The 27,985-nt window shown below is 39.5% G+C and overlaps 1 long non-coding RNA gene across 19 annotated transcripts; it reads right to left on the bottom strand.

Annotated features, from left to right (window-relative positions):
• Positions 1 to 113: 113 nt before the first annotated feature.
• Positions 114 to 27,635, bottom strand: LOC119700656. Of its 19 annotated transcripts, none has more exons than XR_005256851.1 (9): positions 27,488 to 27,607; positions 24,637 to 27,329; positions 24,382 to 24,520; positions 19,827 to 19,962; positions 13,895 to 14,015; positions 10,270 to 10,357; positions 7,828 to 7,899; positions 3,464 to 5,465; positions 114 to 3,377 (listed from the first exon to the last, which is right to left on the bottom strand). It is a non-coding gene; the product is annotated as an uncharacterized LOC119700656 (long non-coding RNA). The 19 variants fall into 19 exon arrangements; XR_005256848.1 differs by having other exon boundaries at positions 24,382 to 24,559; positions 27,488 to 27,606; XR_005256847.1 differs by having other exon boundaries at positions 24,382 to 27,329; positions 27,580 to 27,635.
• Between the last annotated feature and the right edge of the window lie 350 nt (positions 27,636 to 27,985).

Raw genomic sequence — 27,985 nt, 5'->3', positions numbered from 1 at the left:
TATTCCCTGCATCACTAAGAAGAGAAAGGTACCTTGCTCTAGCAGCAGTGCTGGAGAGGAACAAGTCACTTCAGGCTGTTTTCTTAAGTTGCACTGGAGCAGCAGGATGTTTTTCATTTTTAAGATACTGTTATTTAAGCATTATTTGGCTAATGAATTGACTTAACACAGTGGCCGTTAATGAGTTCCAGCACACATAAGTCATACTTGCATGGAAAAAAAGAACATGAAACCAAACAGTTTTCTAGCTGTGAGAGCTGAAAAGGGATTGATTTCTTTGTCCAGTGGCCTTTTGGCCTTTTATTTTTTTCTTCCTGGAGAACACTTCTTGACTGGGGCAGCTGTGATGGAGAAGCCTGTGTGCAATAGCTTGGGAAGGAAGGAGCACCCTCCTCCTCGCTGAGGTTCAGCCCATGGTTAGTTGATGAGCCTGAACAAATCACCTTACCTACTGCAGCCTCACAACTTCACCCTACAAATTAGAGGCAATCATGCTTTTCTACACTGACTGGGAAACAACAAATCCATATTTCATTACCAAGGAGCACTTAAGGGCTTGCTTCATGCAGTTAGAGAGGCACATCTGCATGCAGTGGAGGGTATTCTCCTGTCAATACCCATCCATGGCTGCTTCTCTGCCTCTTTTCCCCCAGAACTGGGCAGACTATTCTACAATGGTTTAGACTGAGAAAAATTTCGTAGCAACTTTATGGTTCAGTGTAAGGTGCATCCTTGTACCTGTCTCAGAGAAGAGAGGCAGTCCTTTATGTCACTAATGTCTTTTTTAATATACCTAAAAATTATGCTGTAGGTTTTATGTTTTTGCTTCATCCTTGTTCTCAGAAGTGAGTTTGAAATGCTTTTCTCCTTTGAGAAAAATGTAAGCTCATTTCACTAGATGGCCATATATATTACTGACAGGTGTCAAAAGTGCAATTCACCTGCCAAATAGTCTCCTATGTATCTCTAGTGAAGAATTTTTACTGTTCTCTAGCTTGCATCCTTTTGTCCACTGCACTGGGACAAAGGTAACCGTAGATTTAGTGTGTAAAGCTTTGGTTTTCCACCTCTGGGATAATGGCTCACATCCAACTTGACCCTCTTAAGTGCAGCCACTGAAACAGATGGAGATGACGCTTGGGTCGGCATGAATCTGACCAGTTATGAGGATGGTTTGTAGCAATTTGGACTCACTAGACAGAGAAGGCAAAATATACTTGAGTAATGGGAATCACATTGAGCACGTCCTTCTGAGGAACACCAGTACATGCACAGGGAAGAAAAAGAAATAAAAAGGGTTTTCAGAAAACTACTAATTGGGCTGATGTTTTCAGAGGAACACAGGGAGTTGGGCAAGTAATGTGGCCTGCTGTTTTGCACTGCAGCATCTGAAGGCAAAGGGGATTGTGCTGAGCCTACGTAATCTTCTCTGTATGATGCTTCTGATCATCACAGGGTGGAGTTCTGATTATTTTAACATAAAGGTGCCTAAAAAAGATAAAAAGGAATTCAGAACTCAGATGTAGGGAGCAAAAAGGAGATCTTTGATATACTTGGGGCTCTGGAGACAGCTGTTAGGTTTCACCTTGAAAATTTGTAGGGAGTGTTCAAAGCTTGAACACTAATGGCTTCAGTAACAGGGTTCTCCTTGGATATGTAGAATTATTGCTGTTTTCTCCACAACTCATTTACAAATTCCTTATGACCTTTCATGGACTTTAGTCAAAAGTAAAGTTGTCCAATCTGAGTAGTTCAGGGTTTTTTTCCCCAGGATTTTTGTATAGGCCCAATAGAAACACTTTGCAAGATTTTGAAACTGCAAGCTCATGTTCTGTGGTCTTTAAGAAGTGCAGCTGAGCTTATAAAGAGGGGAGGGGAAGGTAATTTTTTTTTTTATTTAAACACCTTCAAATTCTTACTCCCTGCCTCAGGTAACATTTTAGCTTTTGTTTGGGGGCAGGGGAGAGGTCTGTTGGTTTGTTTGTTGGGGTTTTTTTTGCCACAGGAAGTTTTTATTTTCCACCCCACCACCCTGAATTACTGCAACTAACACACTTGAGTTTCAGCTTTTAGTTGGTGGTGTTAGTAATTCTCTTTTTTTTGGATCCCACATCTGCACTTTTCTCTTAATCTTTAATTGTGTTTTGAATGCTGGCATATTTAGATCAGCAGCTACCAGGTGAGGAAAGTTGAAACAGCCATTTAATCAAGTTGAAAAAACCCTAGTTTGGGGGAGTTGTGTGGCATGCTGTTTTTTCCTTTTCCTTTTTTTTCTCAGGTACTTTTCAGAGGCACTCTAAGTATACTAATTTTTATTATTCTAATTATTTGTGTACAGACATATTTCTTGTCTGTTGTTTTATATAACAACATCTATAGGCCCACTTTGAGAAATTTATAAGCACTATCCCAAAGAGCCATAGTTGGACCATTCAAATTAATAATCTACGATTTGAAGTCTTTTAAGATAGGTTTGGTTTCCCTCTGACCCCACTTGTATGGGCAAGGAAGCAAAGTTTTCCATAAGTCATTCTTAGTTAAGAGTAAACGAACAAGCAAATGAACACTCTGTGGGCAATCTGGTGCAATTAATGTGAGAGCTGTCAGGGGGGTATATTATAATAAGATGAGTTGACAATGCTATTCAAAGGCTGAAACAAAAGTTTCTACTCCAAGGAGAGAATTATATTTATGCTGATTATAACATGTTCTTCAATGACAGGCTGCTTTTATGAGATATAAATTTATTTTGTTTTTTTTGGGGTAGTTGAGGGGAAAAAAATGTTCCTTTCCTTGAAGGAACTGGCTTAGAACTTTAAATCACAGTGGCTGAAACATTAGGGGAAAATAGAAAGCTCATAACAAACACTCAACAGCTGCTTCTGCTGTATATTTAATATGTACAGCTCTATTAGATTGGTTTATTAATCCATCTGCAGGTATCCTGTAACAGGGGCCAGATGGCTCAGGAGATGAATAACAGCATAAAAAGGTTTGCAAGTAGCAATGTACTGCAGGTCAGAAATAGCCAAATGATGTTGCCTTCAGGTGTCTGTTCAGGAAGCAGCAGGGATGACTCCAGAGGGATGCTCTCGCTCCTGCACCTCATCCTGTACCACCAGAACTGCTCCAAGAATTCTCCCAAATGAAAAGAAAAACAAAACACTAGAAATGGAGACAGGCAGTCGGGCAAGTGCTGCCTACACATCGGTGATGATGCTCCCTGGTAGGATGCTGCAGGATGTTTTATTCTGGGATAAAGCCCAGCAGGTGACTCTATAGGTGACAGTGGAACCATGCTCACAGCTGTCTCCTGGGCTCTGAAACGTGCACACAGCAAGCTTCCAAAAAGTGGCATCGAGGTCTGTGCTGTAAAACTGCAAAGGAATTGCATATTTTGTACACACTGTAATACACAGATTTGTGCACACAGTAATATAATAGACTCCATTTTTAAACTTACATGATCAAATCTGGTCTTGAATTGTAAATCAAACTGCATTCTTTTAGCGAGGATTTCTGAAAACCTAGGCAACAAAATATTAGGGAAAAAAATGAGTGCCAGGCTTTTGTACTTGCTTCTCTGCATTTAACTTCTAAAAGTGTAGGAGTGGTTTGTTGTTCTGAATTTATGAATATGGAAACTCGTATTATTAGGTAACAGCAGGCAGAAAAAAAGAAAGACATGCTACCATGTCTTTCTACCAATAAAGCTAGTAGAAAATGAGTTATACAGATGCAATATAAACATGATTCTGCTTTCTCTATTTGATGGGACCATAAAGAATCATGGTAAGATTCACCATATGACCAAACCTGCAAAAATCAGTTTCATAGTCAAAGCATGCTGCAGGTGTATTTCTCCAGACAGCTGCAGGTGTATTTCTCCAGACACCCTACCTATGTGTGGATATTACCACAGCACTCAGAGTAGTATGACATTGTCATAATACAATATATGAATTGTATCAGATCCCTTCTGTCAATTCTGGTTTCAGACATCAAAAGTAAAATTAATTGGTCCTGCCTCTTGGGCCTCAGGAAGGAAATGCTTTGCCTTTAATCCTTGGAACTGCTTTTGGAATTAAGGCACAGATACAACCTGAGTTGTAGGCTTACACTTGGAGGCCTGTTGTGATGTTAGCAAGGCCAGGTGTACCAGAGGACAAATGATGCATGTGTGAGTAAAGAGGATTAACTACAGCATGAAAACAGACTGTGAAGGCCTTTGCACCCAGATGGAGTGGGATGCTGCCTGACATTGCCCTATTTTAAGTCTGGAGGTGTGCTTAGAAGATATGTTGAGGGTGGTCTAGGAAGGTATCTGTGACACTAAGATAAGTGGTTCTCTCATAGCTCTGTCTCTTGTGATATTCTAAGGGTATTTGTACCTTGCAGGACACTTTGTAATAAGTCACTCTGATGACTGTTTAGAACTGATGCCTTGTGAAGGCTGACCTAGAACAGAGGCTAGATGGAGTTAAAAAATAAAGTAGGTATTTATTAGAAGGCCTCAATGGTTACACCCTGGGCAACACCAGAGTCCAGCCAGGGCTACACACAAGATGGACCCAAAATGGTCACAAAATGGACAACCGGTCACAAGGTTTCACACTTTCATAAGTTCTGGTCCATCTGTATATTGGAGTTAATTGTCTAATTATAGCTTTAGCTTATGAAGTCTCATCCTTCTTGTTTTCTCACTTCAGTTCACTGTTGTTTATGCCCTTGGACCTGAGATTTGGATCATTCGTCCTTGGTCCCCAACTAGAGAAGGAATTGTTTTGTCAACCTACTTTGTGAAGAGAGCTTAATATCCTCTAATATGAAGCTCAGAACTACACACTAAAGCAGCACAGAACCTGAAAAATATAAAAGCTAAAACTTAAGGCATCAGTACAACCATGTCCTGTTGCTGCAATTCAAATAATCCCTTGGTTTCCTTGCATTTCAGGGCATCTGTTGAAACTTAAAGTCTTCATCCCCAGATGCTAACAGATATGGCTGCCAAAATAAACCCAGAGTGCCTTAAAATTAACTGTTATTTTGGGATTCATGTAATGCTGGTTCTTTGTGTGCTTTTCTTAAAATTTACTATTTGTTTGTTAGGGTCTTTGTCAAGCTTTGTTGTTGCTAGTCTGGTAGATTATACCAAAGATAGAAAATCCTGAGATTTCAAACAGAAACAGGGGAAGGGCTGGATTCAGAGCCACAGCTACATGTGTGTAATTCTTGAGAATGATTCTGTTGAAGCACATCAGTCTTGTGTTTGCATGTGTGTGTCTGTGCATTTCTCAGCTCATGCACATTAGTGAAGTAAGAGATGTTAAAATGCAGAAATAAAGGCCCGATATTTAAGTGGTTTAAATAGATTCAACTTCATAACTTCCCTGGACCCAAAGCAGGTTGCATTTGCTGAGGATTTGACTCAGTATACGAAGTCCAAATAGCTAGAAAAATAAAACCTGTAAAAACAATAAAATATTAAGAACCATGTTACATAATTAATTTGAAATCTTAATTCTTCAATGAAATGAGATAATTTGACATGAAAATACAACTTTAATATTGTAGATGAAAAGAATGGCTATTAATATTGTTGTTAATATGACTAGACAGTAAGAACTATTCAGTGAAACATGAGCTGAAGGACTGGGAATGTAAAAGCAGTTAGTTTAAGTACAAAATTACATCCTGTATGGATTCAGGTGGAAGAATCAGATTTGAAGTGTTAAATCTGAGCCCAACAAGAATTTATTTCTACTATCTAGTGATTTTTAAGTTGATCTTCTCTAACAGATAAGTAATTACCATATCTAAAAACAACTCCCTCTATTTTATTTACTTAGGATGCTTTCAGGCTGTCATCTACCTTAGAAAAAATAACAGGAAGGCGAGCAAGAAGGTTCTTGGCTAAAATTGAGTATATTTGCCTTTACAAGGCAAGAATCTAATGAAACGCTTTACCAACATCTTCATAAAAACAATTTCATAAATTGTATCAATACTTAATTAATTTTAAAATTGCTGCATCTATCCTTCATTCATCCCGGGTGTCCTACCTAAAGGGAGCTCTGAAACTGCCTGTTTAGTGTTCCCTGGATGGCTGCAGATGGCCACTATTTAGTCATCTTTTAGCTCCTTTTGTTTCCATTGAGTGGGTTTTCTTTTTTTTTTTTATGGAGAGTTTATCACGTCCTTTAACTTCCCCCCTCTGTTCTCTCTTGGCACTACTTATCTTCATCACACATCTCTTTCAATCTGTCCCAAAATTCACTCTTGCTTTTTGCTCTGTATCTCCTCACTGCTCACACATGGGTAATGCTTCATTCTTCCAATCATGTGTTACTCAGTCACTTTTCATGCACGGGAATAAAAAAGGCTTTTCACAGTGGCTGCTGTCAACTTCATTTAAGGGACTGTACTCATGGCAGAGAGTAAAAACTATGGCTGGGGGCAATTAAATGCACTAGTGAAGCAGAGGAGTTTCCTGACTGCAGGGTCCATATGAGCATAATCCATCCAAGGAAGTCTTATCCTTCACTGAGGCCGTGGGGAGCTGAAAGTCTCTGAACGCTTTGCAGGAGCAAGTAATCAAATTTATGGAGAAGACAAAGAATGCCTCATAAGGATGACTTAATGAAACCTTACTCTTGCCTTGTAGGGGCCCACAGGTTTTATGATGCTGCCTTGGTCAAGGCAATACCATTGTCAACATGGTAAGAACCTTGGCAGCACATCAGTTATGAGATAAAACTGGAAAATGCTCTAGTGAGACCTAGATTTTGCTGGTTTCTCTGATGCCTTGCTACAGCAGTGGCACTGCTCTGCTCTTCAGTGACAATAAAAGCAAATACCACATAACCATGATAGTAGGAGTGTTAAAAATGTACAAAGCCGTGCTAATAATCCTGCCCCTTTTTTAGTACATGGGTTGAGGTGGTTAGTTGTGCAAAGAGCTGGAATAGCATCTCAAAATATGGTTCTCTAGTCTGAATTTGTTAATAAACTAATTGGTGTGAATATTAAAAAAGGTTCTTAAGGTATTTACACATGTACAATAGAAGACTTTCAGTCTTTTATCTACTTGGCTGCAATAAAGAAAATCAGTTAAATGAAATAAAATGCCATCTACTAAGGATTAGTGTTTGCAGAGATTTCATTCAGTAATGATTTTTCAAGAGGAACAGCTTAACCTGGTAGATTTCGGGGATTTGGGTTTTCTGGTTGGTGGGGTTTTTTTTTGTTTGTTTGCTTTTTTCCTTTTTAACCTTAATGGTTTTACTTTCACATGTGTTTCAATTAATTTAAGTATTCCACTTGTGCATTCCTCTTTCCATCTACTTCTGTGCTCACCAAACAAAAAATTCATGTGCCAGCACAGAAGAGTATTGTAATCCTTTAAATTACATTGAAACCTTTAAAATGTAGAGAAGCAAATATAAGAGAGGTTTCAAGGATATGCAGCATGCTTCTAGTAAGTATGGATCAAGAGCAATAGCACTGTTTCAAAATTAACTAGCTCCAAAACAGCAAAATCCTGCTCTATCTTCCCTTAAAAAAACTGGCTTAGATTATTTCATGTGAATTAAATGAAGCTGGAACACCAGCTTCATCCAAAAATTATTCTGTTCTGCTTTCTTTATCCATCTCTCTCAATTTGCCTTGCTGACCAGCACTGGGCAGACTTAGTGTCCAGTGTATTCCTGCACTCAAAATGTTAAATCTCATTATACACTCAATATCCAAAGATGCTGTGCCACTGTGCTTCTTCTGGGGGTCAGAACAACAGTTTCTGGCATAATTTATTCCTCAATTCCCACTCACCTGGCTATCCACACCAATTGGAAAGGTGTTCCCATATTGCTATCCTCTCCTGCATACAGGGAGAATTCACACCTGTTGTGCACAGACACAGATTTGAGAGCTGCCCCCTGACTTAAGCACTGAGTGAGTTTGATCTCTAACTGCAAAAATTGTTTTAACAAGATGGTCCTCAAAAAACAATTTATACGATACTTCAGAAGGATAAATATGCTGCTGATTTAAAACATGGCTGCCAAAATTTTGCTAAGTGGAAAGGTAGCTGATACTCATATGGAAAGTTTTGCTAACTGATTTTGCTGCTGAATGTTCCCAGATGACCTTACATATTGATTTAACTCCCCAGTCCAGCCTGCCTGAAATTTGTATCAGTGTTTTTGTTGCCTATCAATGAGTGTGTGTATCTGTGTATGTTTGGATCTGCATGGCCACACTCAGTAAAAGTGATTTTTCTCTTTAGTGGAATGGGCCAGGACTTGAAGGAACATCTTCAAAATGAAGTTGGAGTAACCATCCCAAAATGCTGCATTTCTGAGAGCTGATTCCATGCCTGATGGATTCCTATTCAGTGGGGCTTATGTATATAATATTCAGATCAGAATTATACTAGGGGAAATAATAGCAAAACATCATGATTGGTTTGAGGTAGAACAATTATAATACAACTAACTACACTGCTTAAATATTAATTTTTATGAAAGACATTCATTATGTTCTTCATCTGGTAAGTTGCTCTCACTTAAGACTCATTCCAGTGTTCAATCTCTGGTAGAACATTGGAAAAAAATCATAAAATATTAAATGCTCTCATTATGTTTTGGGCAGCTTGTATTGGCAGTGAATCTCACACTTCTTTTACAACCAAGCTTACAATTTTTGCCACTTAGGCATAGCTGCAGCTCCTCTGAGTCTTTGCTGCTAAGAGTTAAAATGACAATTGCTGTGAGAGAACAGACTGAAAACTATAAAGCCTTTGACTAGTGTACCATTTTTAAGACCAGCACTGAACACTTATCTTAATTTATTGGGCAGATAACAACAGCTAGACACACTGCGTGGCACCCAGCATTACATACAACACCGTCCATCACAGTATGTAAAAAATACATAAAGATTAAAATGGCATGAAATGGGTTTCTTATATGTTATTGCATTTTAATTTCTTATCTTGTGCTTTGTTCTCTCTTCCTCAGTACAACTTCTGCCAGTTCTTAGTAAAAAACCAACAGGTACGTCTGTAATTTCATGCAATTACTAAACCACCTATTGTTGAATGTGTGCCTGTCTTAAGAATGAATTGTGGTGTTTTTGCTATGTAGCTGTCTTAGATGTCCACCTCTCTAGCAAAACCAGTTTTCCTTTGGCAGGGAGAATCTCAGAGACACCGTGATCTCTTTTGCCTTTGTGCTGAAATCTTGTCTGTAAGAACATATTCCTTGAAGATAAACTGAAAAAGATCCTTGTATATCATTGGACAGAGGCTAGCCACAGCAACTCTGAGGCTGCCCTTCATAAAGGCTTTTCAAAACTACTGTTCTTCTCTGAATATTTTGAGGAAGGCTTTGTTCTAGCTACATCTGCCCCTGAATTCTCTGTAAAGTCTTCCAGGAATATTCTAAATGGTGAGGACAACCATGATTGCCAGCCACCTTACAGATGCATCCTTGGGCCCTGACTAATAGCTTAAAGCACAGATGGTAGGTTTCAACAGTTTTTCTGTGAATTTATAATGAGAAAAAAAGTTTGAAATTAGTATAACTTGTATAATGACTTTGACTTCAGCCTTCTCTGCCCTCCATCTGCATGACACACATCCTGGAATATAGGTTTTTTAAGGTGAGACATTGTATTTTCACCAGTATTTGCCTAATGCTTTGGCCAACAGTGCCTTATTGACTTGAAGGTCTAGATATGGCTGTAACGTAAAAATTAATTAGAATTTAACCCTCTGAGAAGGTAAGAAGTTGTTTTCCCCTTCCTAAGGTAACAAGAGCAAAGAATGATCACAGCTGCTTTAGCTGCATGAACCAGTTATGTCCAATCAGATAAATGGAGATGAATGAGTTTAGTGACAGAAAACACTTAATTGATTGTGGCTTTCTATTCGGAATTTCTCATTGATGCTTTAGGACCCATCTTAATATATGTGAACTTAAAATCCTCTCTGTCATGAACAAAATGACAGTAAGAGAAAGGATATTTATTTTGTAATGATGAAAATGTTCAGGTAAGTTTTGGGGAGTACCAAATACAATGTGGTGTCAGACCCTTTCTGAAGCTTCAAAGAACTGTGGCAATACAAATAACAGGAATACTCTGCTGAGGTCTTCACTGTGAGGTGATATTGACAGAGCATTTCCCAGAAAAAAAAAAGCTGTTGCAGATAACCTTGCATCATGGAAGATAAGCAGAATAAAATACTATGAGACTATCTAAAATACCTACAGCAGGATGAGGGAACAGATTAGGACCAGGTGCTGGAGGGATGCCTTCATTTTGGAGTCATGCTGAAACTGAAACATGGCAGGATTCTCTGGAAGGAGGAAAGGATCAGGAGAGGTGATGGAACATTAGGTTATTGGACACTTGCACTGGAGTGTGATGAACAAACCTAACTCATGATCTTGTCCTGAAAACTGAAGGTTGTTTTTTGCCTTTCACAGATTCATTGTCAAGTGCTTTTACAAGCTGCCTTTGTGAATTTTTTCACCTCCACTGAGGTTTTTCTCTTTCTTTATGCTCATTACTTAGAAATGGGAGTGGCATTGCTTTTTTAGAGTACCTTACATTGCAATTAGTTAACCCCCAAATTCTACACTGATGAACCTTGCATCATTTTAACAGGAAATCTTAGTTACTTCTACCCATCCTTTGTGGCAACTGCACCTAACAAAATGGTTATAACAGTAAAGCATTCCCTGTTTGATACTTTTGCAATGTTGATTTATTCAGTAGCAATTGTGAAGGATTATTCAAAGCACAGACCAATGGGCAGCATCAAGAGCAATGCCTTCACAAATGCTGGGTAATCAATGATGGCTATTTTTTGAACAAGAATATTTTCAGTTGTGCTGCAGACTGAATTCCCTTTGGTTGAATAAGCTGCTGAAGTGGAAAATTTTATTTAACAGCATTTGGTAAGAGTCTTGCAAGTCTCCAGTGAGTCATTAGGAGTGTTACAAAGAGTCCACTTTAGCTGAGAGTTGATTTTTGAGTCCTTCCTGAGTGAATATTGTTATGAGCGGTTGCAGTAGCCCTGCTGTTTTCTGTAACACCCTTCCTGTCCATCCACACAGAGCAGCAATGTGAGTCTCGGTCAAGGACTCCTGGGTAAAATTGCCCAGCTTTCCAAAATTCACCAGCTGTGTCGAAAAACTAAAACATCAGGATATGCAAATATACAGAATTTGAGTTTACTCTGTTAAATCAATGCTTACCAGAAACCCCCAGATTTCACCATTTATCTGCAAAACCAAATGTTTCAGCCAGACCAAACATGGTTTGGTAAGGGGCGTGCTGACCAGTGAGCCAGAGAGCTCCCAAGGGCTAATGTCAGTTTTACCTGTGTTTCTTCATTTACCTCTCCAGTACCATGAGCATTACACACGTACTTCAAGAGCAAAAGGTTGCTATATGATGTCCTGTCATGTTTCCTATGGCTTCACTGAGGTATGTCCAAACACGTCAGGTATCATCAGAAAATGCCAACTGATCAAGCTTGGCCTTACCCAGCCCAAACATATGCACAGGATGAGCATTTCCTTACGAAATGGGAAACAATTTTTCAAATTTTTCTACCATTTAATAGAGCATAAGCTTTCCAGGCTAGAGTCCTGTGAAGGAAACATGTCTCTCCTTTTGGGGACCTCCCACCCTGTACAAAGTAGCTGTGATTTGTCTGCCTTGGTGCAAACTTTTGCTGATCCAAACCTCTTGCTGAACTTACAGAAGTTCTAGGCAGTCTGTCCTTCTCTTTGATTCTTCTTTCACTCATATTTCAGGGGCAGAGGGAGAAAAATAAGATATTACTGTGAATATTTTGATTGTATCTTGATATTGGAGGTGAGAAAATATATAATAAAGTATAGGTGGGAAGGGAAAACAGGTTCTGAGAAACTATATTTACAGCACGAATTTCCCTTGGTTGTCTGAGTGAAATAATTTGTACACTTTCTGGTCAAATTAGAAATCTATGGCTAACCTGTTGCTAACACTTTCATAACATTTGTGGAGATACCACATCATTGAAAAGATGAGCAAAGGCATCCTACAGCTTTTACGTCAACTCAACTTGATGGCCCCTCTCTGGGTCCAGCTGTAGCCTGGCACAGAAAGAGAGAGCAGCAAGAAAACTCTGTCCTTTCTTCTCTTCCCTCAATGTCAGGCTCTGCATTAGCTGAGCTCCCCTGAGCCAACATTGCACTTGCACCAGCCCCCAGGGCCAGGAGACAAATGAGTGCACCTCAGAAGGAACCTGACTGAGTAATAGCAGAGCCAGCTGGAAAGGTTAAAGGCCACCCACCATTTGCGCTGCAGTAGGTCTCCTGTACAGCGCAGCCACAAAAAAAAAGCAAAACTTGTGACTTTGAGCCTATTATTTTGAGTTGCCAGAATGTTTTAACTGAAGCAGAGTAGGCAAAGTCATTTCAAAGAGTTATAAACTGTTTGTCTGCACAGGAGACATCCGGACAGCATGCTCTCCTCTCCTGAAGGGATACCTGAGCTAGCTCTCGGAGCTAGTTCATCTACTGGGAGTAATAGAACCAGACTAGCATGGCACTGTGCCCAGACTCATTTATCTGTCTTTCTGAAAGCAGCAAGTCTGACAGGTCTGCTTTATTCAGTGCCTTAGTTATCACTAATGAGCGCTGTGTAACCAGAGCCTCTGAACAGCACAGTAATCAATTTAAAACTGCTCTCTCAAGAACTCCTTCAAGTTGAGTTCTTAGCCCTGATGCAGGGCTGAGAGTCCACCTATGTAGCCGGGCTGTCTAGAGCAAGCTTGAGGGAAAACTACAGAAGCACAACACGAGGTAGAAGCCAGGTCTCTGTGGCTGGAAGCAGACACACCAGCTTCAGGTCTGAAACACCAGGGTTGGCCCACCTGTGCACCTACTGAAAACCAAAGCTAAAACATCAAGGACTTGATAGAGTGCTCAACTTGTGCTTGAAAAATCCCACCCGCTGTCTGTAATGACCCTGTTTCAGCTATTACTGCATTTTAAATTCCTCAGCGTGCTGTTAAGTCAAGCCATCAGTGAGAGGGCAGCAGAGTTGTTAAGCCTCACAGTCTGGCCCTGGCACTTTGCTTTGATATTTTTATCAGTTTTTCACTTCTTTTGTCTGTTTAATCTATTTCACTTTCCAAAGCCATCATCTGTCTTCCAAATTTATTTTCTTTCCAGGTGTTATTTTTTTAAATTTATTTATTTCAAGGTGTTATTGACAGGTATGATGCAGGCAAACTGATACATAATGCAATAATAAATCAGCTACAGCTGAATCCTAGTTTCCTGATATAATCATATTGGGAGAAAGTATTGTGTTATACACATGAGACCCTAATGAAGTCAACCAGACTCCTCATGTGTTAAACCAGCAGAATTTGATCCACTGACTTCAGCTGCATCTGGCAGCTCTCCAGATTTTCTGAGCAGAAATATTCTAGTTTCAGACTTCATAGTTGCCAGTAGGAGCCAGTAACATTCAACATCAGAGTAGAACTTCCCTGAGATACTCCTCTCTAGAGGCAATTAAAATAACATGACCTCCAGACATTTAATATCAACAACTATTTTACAGTCATTGCTTGAGGGAATATTAGTGTACTGTGCATTACATTGTAACATTCAAAATAATATTTATCATAGCCTGAACCAATTTTTTGCTCAGAGCCATTTGTAAAAGTTAATGAAAGCATGAATTAATCTCCTAACTCTATTCTAATGCTTCAGAAACCACTATATCCTTTCTTGAGTTCTTTCCTCTGAACTACAATTTTAGTTTGTGCACTTCACCCCACTTTTTTTTCTAGTTTTCATATTAAAATCAGAAAAAAAAATTGAATTACCGAATCTTCCTCGTCAAACTCTGCTATGTCTTGTCCAGAAGATGGTGACTCATAACACCCTCCTTTATTTCATATTCTTTTCCAACTGGTGTCTCCAGGCATGGCATCCAGGCTATGTCTGCTTCAGAGAGATGTTTTAGATTTTTTTTGTCTTTAAATCATAAAAGCAACTCTAAGACAAGAGGGATTTTTTGCTTCTCTAAATGCTTAATTAGCTCATCTACTCTGATCACATCTCAAGTGCTACAACATCCTTTTCAATGGTTTTGAAAAAGTATATCTTAAATAAGCAGCATCTTCCTGAAAGTGACATTTACCTTACTAATGGCTCCTTCATTAATTTCTTTCACATCTATTCTCAGATGTGAAAATATGCACCTAATTTTCTATTATGCCACAAAACTGTTCAGTCTATTCAAGTGAGATGATTTTCGTAATAATTTTAGGCATGCATTCTATGGGCATGCATTCTTTCCTGTTCATATTATTTGCACGTTGCATCTTGAAATTTATTTTGACTCAGTTCAATAGGATAGAGTGGTAGATCCATGCAGTCCTTAGCCTGAAGCTTTTCTAATAACAAGGATTTACAAGCACAGCACAAGTATAAATTACAAGGTCAACAGTATCTTTAATTTATGTAGAAGGAATAGCAAGTATCATTTCAGTGGCTTTTTAACTGCATACTCCCATGCTTACCCCTGCTAAAATAGGTATCGAGAATATGGAGCTTCTGAATAATGTGAGATACTGGCAAAGCAGAAAATTATTTCAAAACAAGCAAACAAAACCAAATCAAAGAGTAATCAATATACTTAGACAAAGGCAAAAGCAATGAGAAATAAACTACTAGTGATGTTAAATGCTTCCACTATTTTCTTCCACATTTTCATACTACTTGAATGGATGAAACCGAAGAAAATTCCCCTCAAGTTAGATATTCTATCCTGTAACATACCAGGGAATATGAGAAAGTAGTTTTGTCCAAGGTATGTATTGAGTCTTGATGATACAGTAAATCCAACAATAAAATGTATAAGTTGGGGATGTGCATGAGCACGGCTTCTACTCGCTGAAACTCACGTGGGCTCAGTACTCCAAAATTTGTTAGCCACCAGCTCTGAAGGACGTGCCACCAGAGAGCTGCTTTTGGAACTAATACTCTGGCCTTCTTAGAGAAGAACATACTAACACATACTCTATTTTGTTGGTCTTTCTCAGAATCCTTTTCCTGCCAATATGTAAATAAGATGCTAATCAAGAGGTGTGCAGGGAAAACGTATGCTGACACGTTGGTGCACGGCGTTTTCAAGCAATACACAGCACATTTATCACGGTGTTAATGTGAGATCCCAGAGGCAGTGCTGCCTTTAAGGCATACTTGAGCATGCCAAAGTTTTCCCTTTCGTAGGAGGGAGGAAAAATAGAAGATAAATTTTTCATTCATGAGAATGTGAAGATTCCCTGAGTTATGCAAAGCAACCAGAAACCCTAAAATAAAATAATATTTTGTGCAGAGATTATTTTTTCCTTATTTAAACACCAGCAGTTTACTATCCACATTACTTTCCCCCTTTTAGAGATGACACAACTGAGGCAGAGTTTAATAAAACATTTTTTCAATAATGCTGGCCAGCATTTTGGCTGCTTTTGGTGTTAAACACAAATAGTTTCCTTGCCTTTTCCTTTGGTAACTTACACATGAAAAGATTATCTAAATAAAGCAAATAAAGAACACCAAATCCTCAAGCCACTTGCTCAAGGTCACACAGCAAGTCAGTGCAAGGGCTGGGAAAATATTTAGGACTTCTATTTCTCAGCTCATTCCACCCCTCAAGTCAGATAATACTCCAAAAGCTTAAAAGATATTCCAAATGCCATATGAATTTTCTTTGAGAAGGGATGCAAATCTGAAGGATGGGGCTTATGGTAAGGAACAGCTTTTTCCTGTGAGCTATAGGTGGTGAGGTTTAGCTATATTCCTGTATGAGTAAATGTCCTCAACTTTCAGGTATCCCAGGTTTAATTTGAAAATGTATTTGATAACAAGTTAGCCTGTATCTCCTTATGCTTTTCCTTCTACTTCTTCACAAAAATTAAGGCACAGAAATAACAATGAAAATACAAAATTTATGGTAACGGAAACCATTTCCACATAGAAACTCAGTGATTTGGAGGTTGAACCCATGTCCCTCCTTCCAAAATTACAAATACGTAGCACGCATAAATGCACCTTAATCACCTTAATACCAGTTAGATATCTTAACTTCTCTCTTTACTAGAAGCTGCTCCAGAAAAAAAGAGTGTCACTCATAAAACGTAGATCTCATATATCTGCAAATTATTAGCTATCATCAAACCACTCAGCAAAAGGCAAACAAATCCCATCCAACAAAGAGCAAGCACTTTGTTCCTTCACCTCCAGCAAGAAATTACACATGACGAGTTCAGATGACATACTGGAGAAAGGTGTGTGTTCTGTTTCCTACCAAAGACCCTGAACCCAAGATGCAGTTTGCTAATATTATCAGTTATTGCTCTGGCTTCTATCATGTTGTTTATTGATAGTGGCTCAAGTGTCAGAAATATGCTTTGGATTGTCATGGATGATTACTTATCCATCTGTATCTACCTATACATTTATGTCATTTTGCTGAGAATAAAAATAGTGGCAAAGACATGCTCATTAAGGGTTTCAGATGTCTGAAAATTCAGTTAAATTCAAAGCCAGTAAAAACATGAAAACCATAAGAGAAGCCACATCTTTTTGGTTCTTGATTCCTTTAACACCTTAACCTCCCTGTGAATGTTTTAGGTAGGCTTAATCATTTCTATGTACATGGTTCAGTTAGGCAGTTTTCTCTACAGTACAATAAAACTGCACCAAACCAAAATGCTTCTGATCAGCAGTGCTAAAATTTGTAAATGTTGCTTGTTTTTATATGATCATGAATACTTTTTTGCTTCATCCTACATTACTTTACTTTGTTTTAATCTTATCTACCTGCATTGAGGCAGAGACCAATGGCTTAGAATGGCAAATTTGTCACAGTTAACTAAACAAGCAAAATCTGCATCAGAGGAATGCAACATTTGCCAATGACTTTGGCTTGGCTTTTTCTTAGTTGCCAGGAACCTTCAATAAAATGGGATGCATTTATGATACTGAGGAAAAGTTAAATTGACATTCAACTAAAATCAAATAGAAAAGGGCACTATACCTTAAGAGCTTTATGAGGAATAACATAAGCTTTTGAGCTTATGTTAAAACAGTACAAACAAAGGAGTATCTATTAAAAAAAAGGAAAGTACAAATTAACAAAGTAATTGAAAGCAGAAAATAAATGAAGAATTGTTAGTTGGATAGAAAGCTCACTAACAAAACAACACAGTATCTGTGAATCCCGTTCATTAGTTGTGTTCTTTAATAAAAGGAGGTAATTTGTATCAGCACTGCTGTCCCAGAACAAGTTTTCCTTTCAAGATCCTTCACATGCTCTTGGCGTTAATGGGCTCATGCTGAAAACCCTCCATCTGTATTCCAGGTGCTTCAAAGTATACCTTCAGTTCATTTACCTTCATGGCGCTCAGGTGAAACAAGCAATTATTTTCCCATCTTCCATAATCCTCTTATTTGCCAGCCCTTGAGTCAGTAAATTTTTATAAAATTAATTAAAAACAATGTAAAATCTAACTATCATTTGATAAAGCACAGTGAAGTTCTCAGGAAGGCAAAACACTCGTTCTCCTAGACAGCACTTTCTTTGGAAGCCCTGCAGCAGGCATTTTACAGGACTCAATGAGACTCTGCCACGCACATCAGTTAACAGAGAAGGCTGAACGTCTGCTGCTGGCTCTGACGGTGCTCAAGTTGCTGTTGTGACAACAGAGAAACCTCTCCTTATTTTCCATAGACCTTGCCACAACACTCAAACTGTCCTTGAGTAGAGCTCAGAGTACGTGTCGTCCTTCACAAACATTTAGTTGAAGTTCCTTTAAACGCTTGCTTTCCAAGTTGTATAACTAAAAAGCAGATTTTCCTGAATTAAGGAACAATAAGACTCACCCTAGCTACCCACACAGGTAAGTGTGTACCCAGCTCGACGAGCACCAGCTGGAAGGTATCACCTGCCCAGCCCAAAGGAGCAAAGAACAATGGAGCTTCAGGCATCAGTGAAAAATTCACGCTTCTTTCTTCTTTCTTGCATTGAATTGTAGATTTCACCCTATTTACGCATCTATTTACTAAATCTAAATATTTCAGAAAAGGAAAGTTGAGCTCAGAAAAAGGTGTCATGAGTCCATGTTGCAATACCAGCTGCAGGCCCTGACAAGGAAGGAGGAGGGTGAGGTAGCACAGCACAGGGAGCACAGTTGCTGGCAAAGCAACATGAGTGGGCCCACGAGCAAATCACTGAGCAAATCATGAGCAAATCACGAAATGGGCAAGGGACACATGGGGGGAAAGGGGAGACCCGCACAGGGAGCAGAGCTGAAGGGTAACAGCAGAGCCAGGATCCCAAGCCCTGACTGCCAGGATGCTCAGACCGGGGCACACCACTGCCAAAGTCCTTGGCACAAGCAGCTTTAGGGCTGGCAGTAGTGCCTCTCTCACCCACTGTGATGCTTTGTCTTAGGGCATGGGGGTTAATTGCTGGGAATGTCAAATGAGGAGAGTTAATGATGAGCTGAAGGAAATATCAGTATTGCTACTGAACCCTCTGATTACTTGGGTAACACTGTGGGAGTAAAAAACTCTAATGCTATCATCATTTTCTTCCAGGCAGTTAATTCTTTTATATATATTTATATATTTTTCTGTATAAATACATGCACACAGATACATTTTCTCATTCCAGCAATGCTGGGACATGAAATAAGAAGCCTAGCACTTTTTGTCAGTGCTAGCCTGCTAAGATGCCACATCAGCAGCACTAGGAGAAGTGAAGAGCTCCCTGAATGTGTTTTACCTCTTTGTTATGGCTACCTCGTTATTGAATCTCCCATCCTATTATCCAAAACTTATACACATTTATAACATGGCTGATACTTCTAGGTCATGTGTGTCTAAAAGTTTTCTGAATTCTCAGCACTTTTAAGGATTATTTTGTGACATGTTCTAATAAATAATAATTTTTTTCTTACTGCAGCTCCAGTGCCTCCTCTTCATCTGGAACACTTATTTGAGAACTAGTGAGATAATTCAGTGTATCAACTATTCCTAAAAACATTTTTATGCAAGTGCTGTTTCACTCTTTCAACATCAGTGCTTTAAAAATAGCTAAAGAAACAAAACATTTTTCAAGGAAACTTCTATGACTGTGAATAGTATCACAAAAGTGTCTTTCTGTGTCCACCACAAATAGCCAAGTGTAGATACCCACAATGTAATTCAAAATCCATGTGTTTTTATCTCATAATAAATGCCATTAATTGTTTGCTAGAGAGTGCAAAAATCTCCTTTTGTTCTAGCTGTTCTGCTACAATTAGAAAACTGTATTTTTTTTTCATTTTAACATTACTGCATTTCTCAGATTTAACTTATTGCTGTGTAATTACCCAACATTTAAAAACAGAATGGCATTCAATCCCAGAACATATCACAGAGGAGTCTTAGCCAGCAGGAGATATCTATTTAATCACTACTTCACATTGTTACCACGACAGCAGGAGAACTACAGAAAGAATTGTCTTAAAAATTAAACCATGGAGGATGTTAGGACTGCCAAAGAGTGGATTTCTAAAGAAAAAAAAGAAAATTCTGACACTCACAAACAAATCTGTTCTGTTTTTTTTGTTATGATAAGGGTTTCCCATAATTATGCAAAGAACATTTAGGTTATTTCATTTAGGTTATTTCACTAAAATCAAGGTACCACAATCATGAAGACTCAGAAATTTTCATGCTCCTGAAGACAGATATTCAACTTACCTGCCGTGTTCTCAGGATGCAGCCTAGTGTTGCGATGCCCTGAAGACACCCTGCCCTCACAGTCACCCTCCACCTCACGTGGCTACTAATGTGGCATTCCCAGTCCAGCAGCACTTTTAAATGCATCACCAGAGAGCTGGATAAAAATACAGGTTAAAAACGCCTGTCTTTTAAAGCAGAACTGATATTATTCATTAGCCTGCGGTGGCTACCCTCTGTCTTAAGTAACACGCATTACTAAAGCTGCTCAGATGCTCTAAGCATCTACTCAAAAGGGCCCCAATGACTCTGAAAAAGCTGCAAACAATGTACTTGCTGCCAGACTTTATTTTTCAGTGCATTCTGAAACAAAGATTTTGTATCTGAAAGACTTCAGGTCCTTAGGTAGAACAAAGACTCTTTTTCTTCTGTGTTATACTGATATTAGGACTTCTGGCATCTTTATCAGAGAAAGAGACCTTTTGAGAGCCTAAGTAAGCTTGTCAGGATTTACCAGGAATGCTTTGTATTTTCTCAGAGATCCAGCAGAGCACACAGGATAAAACTTATTTTCCTGGGAAAAGTAGAAAATGCCTTCCTGCTTTTCACTTCATGTTAGTTTTGTTGGTTTTTTCTCACTTAAAGTAGCATTAATTTTGTTACTAGAAAGCCATCAAGTGGTGTATTTATCATTTACACTGTTTATTAGCAGATGAGTGCTATCCCTGGGTGAACCCATGCATGGCTGTAATACTCCAAAACTCTATGGTTTAGGATCAAGTAGAGCAGGCAACACAGCTATCGACAGAAATCAGCATGCCTCAGTGCTTGCACACTACCAGTACCAGAACTGATCATTCCCAATAACAAAATTTAAGATCCATGAGCCATGATGTGATGGGGCATTTGCTTAGAAGAGGACTGCATCAACTCTTACCAACTCATTAACAACCAGGGCATTGTACTTCTGTCTTCTCAACGGGTGCCCCTGCCCAGCACAGGGAAGGAAACTCATGCTGAAAGAAAGACCTGTGGTGAGGCTGCCCCACTGCAGTAAGTACTAAATACTGGTTAAAATGGACAAGTGAGTTAATTCATAATGTGAATTGACTCTTATTAATAATCCTAGAATCATTAAGGTTGGAAAAGATCTCCAAGAACATCAAGTCAAATCTTCAATTTGAACATCACCATGTTAACTAGGCCGTGGCACTATGTGCCACATCCAGTTTTTTCTCTAACAATTCCGGGGATCATGACTCCATCACTTCCCTGAGCAGCCTGTTGCAACACTGACAGCCCTTTCAGTGAATAAATTCTTCCTGAAATCCAACCTGAACGTCCCCTGGTGAAGGTAGCTTGAAGCAATTTCCTCTCATCCTGTCACTACTTGCTTGGGAAAAGAGACTGACCCACACCTTACTAGGACATCTGTTCAGGGAGTTGTTTACAGGGATAAGGACTCCAGACCAAACATCCCCAACTCTCTCAGCCATTCCACGTAGGAGGTTCCCTCTAGACCCTTCCCCAGCTCTGTTGCCCTTCTTTGGACACACTCCAGCACTTCAATGTCCTTCTTGCAATGAGGGACCCAGAACTGGACGCAGCTCTTGAGCTCTGGCCTCACCAGTGCCCAGTACAGGGGACAATCACTGCTCCTGCTGGCCACACCACTGCTGATACAGGCCAGGATGCCCTTGGCCTTCTTGGCCGCCTGGGCACACACTGGCTCATGTTCAGCCGCTGCTGACCAGCACCCCCGGGTCCTTTTCCACTGGGCAGCTTCCCAGCCACTGCCCCCAGCCTGTGGCACTGCCTGGGGCTGCAGTGACCCAAATGCAGGACTCAGCACTTGGCTTTGTTGAACCTCATTCTGTTGGTCTCAGGCCATTGATCCAGTCCAGATCCCCTGCAGAGCCTTCCTGCCCTCCAGCAGACCAACACTGCCACCCAACTTAGTGTCATCTATGAACTTACTGAGGCTGCACTTGATCCCCTCACTCAGATCAAAAGAGATACCAAGCAGGACTGACCCCAGTACCGAGCCTTGGGGAACCTTATTAGTGATGAGCCACCCACTGCATGCAGTGTCATTCACCACCAGTAATAAAATCCGTGGTATCTCTGCATGACATTACATTGACTAGCCAACAATGCACAGCATCCCTGTAACTGTACCTCCCAATCTGCCTAAAGTTGGGGGTCTGGTCCTGTTCTAGTTGTCTTCTGAAAATTATGCTTTTATTTTTCACATTTGAAAACTATATGGGTTTTGATTTCATCCAAGAGCTGGTATTGCATTTCCTTCACATACACCCACACACCCCCCCATCCCCTTCACCTAAGAGAAAACTTTGCAAACAAATAAGTACTGTGGTTTATATTTAATGATCTTTTGCTCTGACAGCATTATTTAAACAAAAGTTTTGTTGCTTTAGCTGTAAGTCCACTGGTTAATTGGAGGACTTGCCCTTTTTTTTTAATTTAAGCATTCACCTAGTCCTTTGCAGTGGCTGAAAACTTTTAGTTGAAACAGTTTCTGTGTGAGAAATGTCACTGAACTAAAACCACTTTCCTAAAGATGTAACAACCTTTTTTTACAGCATTGTTTTATGGCAAAAAAAAAGTATTTTCAACACTTCCAGACATTCATTTGTTCAGCTCCTTTGGAGTATGGATTTTAAACAATTAGGAGTAGTGCTCCATTATGTAAATTGTAAGGATGGAGTGGAGGAAAAAGGTTTACTAGAAATTTTAACACCATCAGTAAATGGACTGTGGCTGTGACACATTATTTCAGATGTTCTTGCCTTTATGAGAAAATAATAAATCCATGTGCTCCCTTTGTTTTTAGGAAATGTAATTTATGGATGTCTTATAATAGAGGTGAAAAAGCACCCAATGATGCACAGATTTAATTCCCATCTACTCATATTGAGAAGAGTATTCTGCAGCATGTGTTGCTTTTTAGAAATCTCCTGTAGCATATCCGTGTATTCAAGTCACCAAAGGCTTGGATCTTGGTTTTGCTCTAAAATCCCCATCGTACACCACGACTTTTAGGACTTGGAGGCTGTGCCTGCAAAACAGCTGGGCAGTCTTAAGGAGGTTGAGATTTAATACTGGACTATATGCCCCAGTGGACTTGGGAATGACAAATGCTGAGCACAGCCAGTCCTGTGGAGCGTTCTGCTGGCACTTACTCTGAAGCCCCACACTCCAAGCTTTCTCTTATCTCCCACCCTTTGGCCAGTAAGGTACTTGAGAAAGGGAACTTTTGGCATTGAAAAGAACTTGGAAATATCATTTTATCTCCTCTGACACCTTCGGGGAAAAAAAGGATAAGTCTCTCCTAAATTTGACACAAAGCCAAAGCTTTAGCCTTCTTGATGCTGTCAGTGAGTGGAGAGGCAGGGAAAAAGCTCATATTGATTCCAGAAGGTTAAACCTAAAAGGACTGTGAAAATGCAGGTTTTCACACAGCCTTAAGAAAAACTGTTTGTGCTTCAGAGATGCTAAAATGTTGGTTTGAAGTTGTAAGCTGTGTCTAATGGCTTTAGGAACACTGCTATGTAAATTTGGTGCTGAAGTGACTCAACGTGTACCATCTAGATGTACACAGAAAAGTACATTCTGTGTGTATGAAGTGTGCCCTATTCTATTCATAACACTCCCTTCTTTTTTTAGTTGTTTAGATACAAGAGATTAAAAAAAACCCTCTTACAAAAACCTGGACAGCCTCCCTTGTGGCAACAATGTGGTTTGATATATTGTGCTTGTTTACACACACACACCTCTTTTATCTATGAAATAGTTGCAGTACGTATTTTGCCACTCAAAGTTTGTGCACACAACTTTTTATCTCGTAGTGTCTGGAAAAGCTACATTAAAAATACTATGTGCTTCTAAAGTTCTTTTCTATGTTTTCCAGGAGCACATGTGAAAAATGTTCTTGTCTGATACTGGAAGTGATCCCTATCAGTTCTACTTCATAAAATTCCTAGAGCTTTCATTTTCATGCACTTTCACATTCTTCACAACCACTGGTATTGATATGCCATATAACAACCTCTCTCCAGGATGACTGCTGCAAATAAGTACTACTAAAAACATCACAAAGATTGATCCTTTTTCTCTTGCCCAGTTATCAATGTTCAAATTATTAGATAGTCCCCCTGGGCATAAACATGAAAAACAAAATGAAGCCTCTGAGAAGCAGCATAGAACACTCTGGACGGGGATTGAATTTTGCAGAGACTTGGACAATCCTTAACCAAAATTTATATGTATTAAATCACTCTCTTTTATGTGAAAAGAGTACAAGATCATAGCATCTATGGTCCTCTAGTCTACCCAGGGTTTTCCCTGGCCAATTTGTGTTAAAATTGGCTTATTGCTACGTGAGCAAACAAGAGGTAGATTCTGACACAGACCCCAGTGGTGCCACTATGAATGTGTTTGCTTCAAGGCTGCACAGTTTCATTACACTTTAGATGAGCTGGTCTAACCTGTAATAACAGATCAATAGCTCTACGTGTATTAGCCTTGACGTGGCAGTTTTTGTGATCTGGTGTACCTGTACACAGTGGTCTGATCCATGTGTCTCTGACATGCTCTTCTCACTGCACATGCTGCAAATGATTCCAAGAAACATCCAGGATTTTTTTAAATTGCAGTTTACAAGCCTCCAGTGCCCAGAAAGCCAGGAATTCCCTCTGCAACAATATCATTACTCCTGTTGAGTATAGTCTGCTCTGTAAGGAAAAAAAAGAAACATTCGGTCCTTGTGTATATATTTTATGTGACTGCAAGAACATGTGACAGCACTTACCAGACATGCATATCTACGTTGTCGTAGAATCACAGAATGGTGCAGATTGGAAGGGAACGAAAGGTCATTTAATTCCAGCTCCCTGCTGCCATGGACAGGGACACCTTCCAGTAGACCAGGCTGCTCAGGTTCTCATCCAATCAGTCCTTGAACACTTCCAGAGTTGGAGTATTTCTTTCTGGACAACATTTTCCAGAATCTCACCTCCTGCACATTAAGGAACTTCTTCCTAATAACCAATCTAATCCTGCCCTCTTTTTTGTTTAAAGCCATTCCTCCTTGTTCTATCACTGCACACTCTTGTAAGAAGTCCCTCTCCTGCTTTCTTTAGGCCCCCTTTAGGTACTGAAAAGCTGTGAAAAAGTCACCCCAGATTTGTTTTCTCCAGTCTGAACAATGTAAACTCTCTCAGGTTTTCCTCACAGGAAAGGGGTTTCATCCCTATCATCTTCTTCTACACATATATTAATAAACAATAGTAGGAACAGAAAAAATTAGAATACATGCAGCCATGCTTCCTGGTGTGATGACTTTGATAAGCTTGGGACTGAACTAAGACAATTGCGAGCATTTCTACTTCATCCTCCTGACTGGGCTTTTCAGATCTGCAGAGAAGCCAATTGAACTACCCGATGTCTAAAAAACCGCAAGGGAGAAGAGAAATATCCTGGACAGCCGCTCAGAGGTGAGTTACATCCTTTGGTAACATTGAATAACAGTTTGTTTCTAACAGCAGTTTTACTCAGCCACATGCACCAACAACAGATTGCACCTCCTCAAAACACTTCACTGGGTACCTGACTCTCCAAGAAAAAGACCTGCTCTTTCCTTTCAATCAAATGCCCCATGTCCAAGGCAGCCTGATGCCTTTTTTTCTGCTTGTGTAGCAGAAGCAACAGACATCTTATGCCCACCTACAAGAAGGGAAGGAATCTCCTCAAGAAACTTGAGTTGGAGGCGCACTGGATCCAGACGATTTTTGGATCTAGAGGATTGGGGTGCAAAGGCTGGGGAACAGAGTGGGGAGAAACTTTCCAGGGAGAAATGTAGGGATTCTGGATTTTTTTTTTCCTCTGAAGAGGGGAATACAGCAGCAATGCTTTGAGGAGAGCAGAGTATAGAGGATTAGTGGATTTAGAGTAAAACAACAGAAGTAAAACTGTGGAGATGCATCTTTGCTTGAAATACTAGCAGGACCTTTTTTTGGCTTACACTTCCTTTATTAAGTACTGTCTTTCAGAAGGGAGATGCAGAAGTTTGATAACTTTGGTTTAGTGATCGATTATACAGCACCAATAAAAAAGGTAGTGGTGGAGGAAGCTCATTCCTTCCAAATTCCTAATAGCTAGTGAAAACTGTGACAGAGTCATTACTGCCATAGGGGTTCTGATTACCTCTGTGGTTACAAGATTTTTCTTGGCCCACAGTCAAATGCCGTCTCTGCAAACAGCTCACAGCAATTCTGCCCCTGAGGGGTTATTTTGGAGCCGCTGACTTAGGTGGCACAGTTGGGTTTACTGTTTGCTTGTGAATGTTCCCAGACATTTTGGTGCCTGCCTAAGTACAGGACTCACCAAGAGCAGCCAATACAGGTCATAAAACACTGTAAAAAGAGAATTTCCATTTCGGCTGTGCCTCTGTCCTGAATTCAGGACGTCTGCCTCTGAAGCACTGCACTTAAGGGTGCTTATGATTCACAAGAAGTTTCCAGCCCACACAGTAGTTGCAGCTTTTATCTCTTTGGCTTTGATCTCCTCTGTATTCTCTTAAATATAATTAAACCTGTCACATCATTTCCCATCTTACAGCTTTCTCTCTGAAACAAAACATTTATACACAAATTAGAAATTTTATACAAAGACAGTTCCAAAGAGTAATAAAATATATTTGGGACATTTCAGCTCCACCTCATATATCACTTACTGACAAATGTGGTGTATTCCATTCTGACTAACTCCTGAACCAGAACATTTTATTTAATTTTTTTTCTAGCACAGTGTATTTTACTGCAACTTTTGTTAATGTCTGCCATTGCTGACTTGGAATCTTCTTGTTATATGAATTTGACAACTCTGGCATAAAACAAAGCACAAGTCTCTCTGACAAACTGCATTAACTCCATCTTGTGGTTTGACACATTGATTTAACTAATGAAAAAGATCTTTAGGGAAACAAATTCTTTGAAACTTTCGACAAATCTGTGCATGGTTCACAGTTTTACCACAGGCCAAAGCTGTGTTTGCCCCCTTAAACAACTGTACCAAAGCTCAGTGTCTAAAGAGATGTGAAGTGCACATAATTGCTATGAACCATGCATTTTATTCCTTACTGTGCATGCAGTTTTGCACAGCAGAGAGAAACAAAAAACAAACCATTTTTCAAAGCTGTTTTGCATTGTCCTGTTAAAATCTGAACTCAGTCCTCCAAATTGCTGTATCTCCAGGAAGAATTCTCCACTTTTTATCAGTAAGATCTTTCCTTGCATCTCTAATTGCTATATCCCTTTACATTCCACGTAGTTACAGGTTTATCCTCACAATGCTCCCTCCCATCCCATAGCAGCAAAATTATTACTGTCTTACAGATAAGATGGTAATGATTACATGATTACCCACTGGAGCAACAGAATTTTGAAGCATAGCAAATTGTTATCCCATGTTGAAGGAATGCTTTAACACTGACACTAGAATCATCTGCAAATAAGAAGAAAAATTAAAAATAGCTTGTTAAGAGCAGCACCCGGTATGATTAACTCAACTGAATATAATGGATTACATGAAAGATTGATGAGTTACATGAAAAACTACAGAAACTACTAAATGCACTGTGATGAATTTCATTAAAATTGTACCTGAGTTACAGGACATGATGGCTCCCTCAGAAGGGCAGGAGCTTGTGGTTAACACCCATAAAAGATGAATCACAAAAGGGCCTGTACTTTACCTTGCTAGATCATGTGAAGAGTTTCTCTGAACTCTATCTAAACAGGTCAGAAGCCCTGTCCAAGTGACCTGAGCCAGGTGAGAGCAGCCAGAATGAGGTAAAGTTTCTGTGCCCATGTACTTTGGCTGTGATTGCATCAGTTTTTGTGTTTCCCAAGACCACTGGGGCAAATGCACACATGCAAGAGCTCTCAATGATTCTAAAGGCAGCTATTGCTTAATACCAGCCAAGTGACAAGTCTAGAAACCAGAGATCCTGGATTTAGCTAGTTTATCCATAAGAAGAGTAAAAAAGGATCCATTTGGTTTTAAGAATACTTAGAGGGGGAAAAAAATGAACACCAGGTATTTCCTCAAGCTAAAAAAAGATCACACTGCAAGGTGTTGTCAGTGCATGGGAACAGAAG

The sequence above is a fragment of the Motacilla alba genome, chromosome 4 (genome assembly GCF_015832195.1).
Source record: "Motacilla alba alba isolate MOTALB_02 chromosome 4, Motacilla_alba_V1.0_pri, whole genome shotgun sequence".
In the NCBI taxonomy this organism is placed as follows: Eukaryota; Metazoa; Chordata; class Aves; order Passeriformes; family Motacillidae; genus Motacilla; species Motacilla alba.
This window is presented reverse-complemented; position numbering and strand designations above follow the sequence as displayed.